Source organism: Stegodyphus dumicola, chromosome 4 (genome assembly GCF_044657685.1).
Source record: "Stegodyphus dumicola isolate Sdum_Otavi_A_Nest chromosome 4, ASM4465768v1".
NCBI classification, from domain to species: Eukaryota; Metazoa; Arthropoda; class Arachnida; order Araneae; family Eresidae; genus Stegodyphus; species Stegodyphus dumicola.
In genome coordinates this window covers 45,592,689-45,598,688 of record NC_140771.1, presented here as the reverse complement: position 1 = coordinate 45,598,688, position 6,000 = coordinate 45,592,689, and the positions used below count along the sequence as shown (strand labels likewise).

Sequence of the window (6,000 nt, the reverse complement as noted above, 5' to 3'; positions counted from 1 at the left end):
TCAATTATTTCAGTTTATGCGCATTTCATATTTATTAATCTCAAAGACACTGCCTTTAATTAAGCTGAATTACAGAAATACACCTATATAAGTTTTTGGATATATCTTTTCACATGTTCAATTGTTTAAATATTTTACATAATTTTATCACTATACTGGCCAGAAATTTGTAAGTTTATGCACCAGAACAGTTTATCTTAACTTTAAAAAAATGAATAATAATTAATATATAAAGAAAAGCATTGCTTTATTTAACATCTTTACAATTAATAAAAATAGTAATAAATGATTTCTTACTTTTCATGAAAGTTATAAAAGAATTACCTAAAACGTTCAAATTATACAATTTAAATCCTACCATACATCATTGTATCTTAAGGAAGGAAGATACCAGCTATAAACAGAAACATTAAAATGTATTTAACATTTTTTGATTATAGTTATATTACATAACATGTTTTGATTATTTAAGTCCTTTTTTTCACATCTGGAAAGAAAACAACATGACATTGTGATATTTTTTTTAACATAGTTGTCATATTACATAAAAAAAGAAAATCAATACTTATGTGTGAAAAGTTATGCCCGGAATTTTTTTCGAGAATCTATTTGTGCATCCATACGCAACACAAGCTGACATACTTCAAAAAGAAAAGAAAAAATGTTGCAATGACAGACTTCCTTGCACAAGTCACGGTGATAACAGGAAGATGGCCGCCACGCTTCACCGTTTAAGTTGAACCTTCCCTCCTTCTATTCTAACCTCCTTGAATAACTACAACATCATGCGTTGAAGTAGAAGGCATCGGAAGGAAATCCAAGCTTCAGGAGGTAGTAGAAGTAGAACAGCTAGAACATCGAGTGAAATTTTCTCATTGGAAGAATTCGAATTGAATCTTACTACATTAGAAGCTTAATGTTCCAACCTGATTTATCTAACTAGACAAATTACCTAGTCGACATATTAAAAGAATTAACAGAATATCTGCGACTAACATATTAAAAATAACACAGATAACATACCACTGATCCATATTACGATACTTATGGTAAATGGTAAATGTAACCAACCATGTGTAGTGATCTTCAATGTCATTCCAGTTTCAGTTTTAATTTAGATTACGTGTCATACCCAATTTCAATTTTTATCATATGATTAATTTTGCAAAAGTACAATTTTATATCGGCGTTAACGTAATAAGCTAAATTATGGAAATCAAGTTGAAACTTTTTTAAAAATTATGAACCGCGTTGACACTATTATAAGCCCTCAAAATAGATAAATAAATGTTTGGCTTACATGTTGCATTTTACCTATCCTAAGGCTACTATAAAGTATCTCTAGTAGCTCTAACCTATCCATATTTTAATTTTTACTACTGCTTAATGTTTCTTTCTGAAGAGAAAGACTTCGTAAGCTGATGCACTAGTTGAGTATTGTCTATTTTCTTGTCATTTAAAATTTTAAGGAAATTTTCTGGATTAAATGTGTACAAAGTAAGTTATTTCATATTTCAGAAATAAAATTTGCCAAATAAAATGTGTTTTATAAAATATTTACATGTCAGATCTATGTTTATAGTGCCCTGATGAGTATAATTTTCTCAGATGTGTGTGTGGACTTACCGGTTCTTGTTTTCGTAGAAGATTTATATGATCTGTGTTCATGAGATAAAAAGGTTAATGTATAAAATATCTTATATATCACCAGTGGGAGGAAAAATATTAGTCATTACTTTAATAATCTGCCTCATAACTCAATCTATACATCTTTGGAATTAAATGATATCAATGTTTGTTCAGAATTAATTTTTTTTCCTGTATGGGGGGGGGGAAGAATATTTTGCAGTATGTTTCATAAGAGCCCAAAATTTTTATTTTTATAATTTTCCTAACAACTGAGGTGTTAGCGAAATTTTGAGTTTTAAAAAAAACCCTAAGAAATCATTTGCATTCGTAGTATGATATGCTTTCATACTACAGTCATACTGTTTATGTTAATTCACATAATTCTTCATCAATATTTTCGATGATTCTTTATTCTATATAGAATATTTTAGCCGCGATCCGTAACTTATTTTAAAAAGTTGAATTTAATGTGATATCGTATGTTACTGCCAAAGTAAAATGTGTTTGAGTAATGAATTGATTAAATATATGTGGATACATATTATATTATTAGCATGTAATTATAATATTATTATCTTTTAATTATAATAATCAAAAATAAAATATCGATAATTCATGAAAATATTTGATTCTATTTATATTTATATATTAAGCAAGGTTTTATTATCATTTTTATTATTTTGATACTATAAAATGCTAAAATTAAAGCATATTGCATAACATTTAATAAACATTAAAATTTATTATCATCATGAAAAGTTATGAGAGGACAAAGTAGCTGTGTGAGAACAGAATATATTAAATATAAAGATAATAAGCGAGTACATCAAAAATATATATATATATATGTGATAAAGTCAGAAGCGAGAAATTTGATGGCGTAGAAGTGTTGATCCATAATGAATAGGAAACTGGAGGCGAAGACAGATTAAATCTTCATTTTTTATTTCAGCAAACATGTTGTGGCCACACACTAAATGGCACATTAAATGTGCCTATTCCAAAAAGCTTACATTTTTGACAGATTTGCAATAAAAAGGAAAGAGCAGGCAGACTGAAGCTCAGCTAAGCCAATTTGTAGAAAGCAAGTGTGTAATGTTCAGGATAAAATCTTAATTCAGATTGAGTTAGTTTTTGTTCTCAATGCATTTTGATTGGATAGTTAATATTACTGTAAAATTACTATTGGCTGCTTGAGTTTTAGTTCCATTTACATCACCAGAATTATGTAACAGTCATATGACTTAAATTAATTTAGAAATGAGTCAGTGCAGAGAGAGGTTACTATTTTTAGAATTGAGAAGGAAAATTTATGTTGCTAACTTAATCTTTTACATATTTTTTAATTTTCTTACATATATATACAGTACAAAGTCTGTAATCCGGACTCGTCGGGACTTCGGCGATTCCAGATTAAGGGTTTTTCCGGATTATAGGTCATCAATTTAAATCTGGTAAAATGGCATGCAGAAATTATACAATTAAAAATGTGAAACTGTAATTTATGAAATAAAGAGCAATTATGATCTAAAGGGTATCAAAATTTACAAAAAAAGCTGGCTGATCTTTGGAATATGGTAACTGGTAGTTTGGCGACATTTTGGAGGTGATAAAGGTTACTACCTAGGACTTTGGTAATAATGTGAGAAGCACTCAATTCCGATTACGCATTATTTTGCGTGAGGGAAATGAGAGATCATGAGATATGTCATGTGACATTAATGGACGAATTACAGTTGTTTAATCGGAAAAGGGGGTTAATTTGGAAAAGCTTCATTGTGTGTTGTGTGAAATAGTGTTGATTAATTTTCGGATTGAATGGCGCTATGTAAAGTGAATTCTAAATTTTTAATGCGTTTATCTGATAATAATAATAAGTTGAGATTGTGAGTGAGTGAGTGAGTGCACCGCTATGATGGCTTCCGACCACGTGAAAGGAAGGATATTACAAGTTTAAATGGCGGTGCAAGAAATATGGTGAAAATGGACATTTTGTGAAAAGGAGTGTAAGGAAGGGTACGTGGTTTGCTGAAAGTAGTTTGAGTATAGGTGAAATTTTATTAATTTCTTATTACTTGGTGAATAGACTTCCAGTTGACTACTGGATCTAGGATTTAGAAATTAGCAGTAGTACTGCAGCGACGTAATGAAGATTAGGTAAGTTAGTATTTTTAATCATTTGAGGATATTATTTTTATGCATTGTTCTAAATGTAAGGAGTAAATAAATTAAAATGGTATTATTTGAAAATTGTTATTAGCAATGATTTAGTTTAAAGTAATTAGGATTGTAATCCAATTTTTATTAATTTAATGTATGTGCTTATTTATATTTTAAGTAGTGTTTTTTAATTTAATTATATTTTAATTTAATGATCGTGATTTTGTGAGTTATATGTTTGTAGTATTTTGAAATATGTTTGAGTAGTATACGTTAAGTATTTAATGCATTTTCGTGAAATTTTTCTAATTTATGAGAAAAAAGCAGTGTACATGGATATAGTGAAGAGTGTGCGCAATGCCATTTTTGTGCATTTCTGGGATGTTTTTTTAAGTAAAAATAAGTCGACGTGTACATGGTTTAGTGATATTTTAATTAAATGATAGTTATTTTGTGAATTTTATGTTTGTAGGCATTTGGTATACATTTTAGTTGAAGTAAACGTGCATGGAAATAATTTAAATATTTGACACTAAGTATTTGTAATGTTTGCGGTATGAATTCGTTGGTGACATTTATAATATAATAGATAATTTAGAGGTAAAAGTTTTTAGATATTTTATTTATTTTATACGTGGAAATGTTCATATTTGGAAAGGGTATATACTTTTTCGCGATAAGGTAATTTCATATATGTTCTTTTTACCGGGTTTAAAGATTCAGAAAATTGTTATGCATTTTCGTGAAATTTTTCTAATTTATGAGAAAAAAGCAGTGTACATGGATATAGTGAAGAGTGCGCGCAATGCCATTTTTGTGCAATTCTGGGATGTAACGTAAAAATAAGTCGACGTGTACATGGTTTATGCGTATGTGTTATTGTGAAAAACGCGCAAGGAGTTTGCTATTGTGCACTTTTTCCCAATTTTGCAGTGAATATTTGTCATGATTAAGCAGTTTTTTTACATAAAATTTCTAGTATAAGTGTAATTTGGCTAGTAGATTGTTGAAAAAAGTGTTCAGTAAATAAAAAGAAAAGAAACATGTCTTTACTTTGTGAAGACAAAATGGCGGCGGAAAAAAAAAAAAAATAGAGGGTTGCTGTAGCAGAGTTGGTCGCCAAATTTTCGCCAAAAAATCGCCAAGTTACCATAATCCAAGGATCAACCAATAAGCTTAATATTTATTTGTTTGCTTTATTAAACATTTCTTTCAATGTAAGTTGTTTAAGTTGCTCCGTTTTTTTGTGCTAAACGCGCATGCATAAACATTAAACGCGCATGCGTAAAGCATACAAAAAAAAAGGTTTGTGGCTTTGAGGTCCGGATTATAGATTATTCTGGATAATGGACGTCCGGATTACAGACTTTGTACTGTATATATATGAAATATGTATAAAATTAGTAAATTTGCAAAATTATCCTCAGAATTTTCTACACTTGACAAATTTACTATTTTAATGCACTGCAGCAAATCTATAGTCCACTATTTTAAGGCGTTCTGTGAATGAAAATGGCATATTTCATGAGAAAAAATTCAAAATTTTGTCATTAACATAACATGATATACATCAGTGTAAAGATTGCTTTTTGTTTTTTTTTTTTTCTTTCAGGGTCTTTAATGTAATTATAATTGATTGTTAAATAGAGCAATCATTAAACAGAGAACAATAAACTGATAGTTAAATAGAACAGTATCTCCTATAGTGTGGGTTGTCAATTCTGTCAGTATATCAGACTATTTGAAATTGGACTAATTGATGAACTACATACATACAAAAAATAACAGTTGGTTCCAAAATGTTTTTCCTCCATGTTTTTCAATAAATAAAATTAGTTAAATAAATGTAAATGTGTTTATTAGAAACAGTTTAAAAAATGCACATTTTGTAATTCATTATTTATTCTCTAAAAATTGCACTGCTAATGCCTGAACAATTTTCTTCTTTCATATTTTCTTTTCATGAATTTCTTTAGGTACCTTCTGATTAACTGCACCCTTTTAAAAAGTTGGCAAAGTCATATGACCCTTTTAAAAAGTTGGCAAAGTCATGTGACTTTTGGATTCTGCTTTTGGATTCTGCTGACTTTGGCAAAAAATGTTTGTTGGGTATCTTTATGGCTTTGTAAGTACTAATCTGCTCCTAAATAGTAATAAAAAGAATCATTTTATTAGAAGCAAGAACTTTTTTTTTTTGGAGGAAGAAAAATC

The 6,000-nt window shown here is 28.9% G+C and overlaps 1 protein-coding gene across 3 annotated transcripts in view; it reads left to right on the top strand.

Annotated features, from left to right (window-relative positions):
- The first annotated feature begins 1,364 nt into the window (after nt 1–1,364).
- The window catches only part of Tbce (Tubulin-binding cofactor E), a 73,933-nt gene continuing 69,297 nt past the window's right edge, over nt 1,365–6,000 (top strand). Inside the window, exons 1-2 of one of the 3 annotated variants that reach the window (XM_035359736.2) lie at nt 1,390–1,497; nt 5,766–5,914. The gene's annotated coding sequence lies outside the window, so the exon portion shown is untranslated. Of the gene's footprint in view, nt 1,498–5,765; nt 5,915–6,000 lie in introns of all 3 variants that reach the window. The other 2 variants (XM_085814795.1, XM_035359735.2) reach the window with 2 other exon arrangements.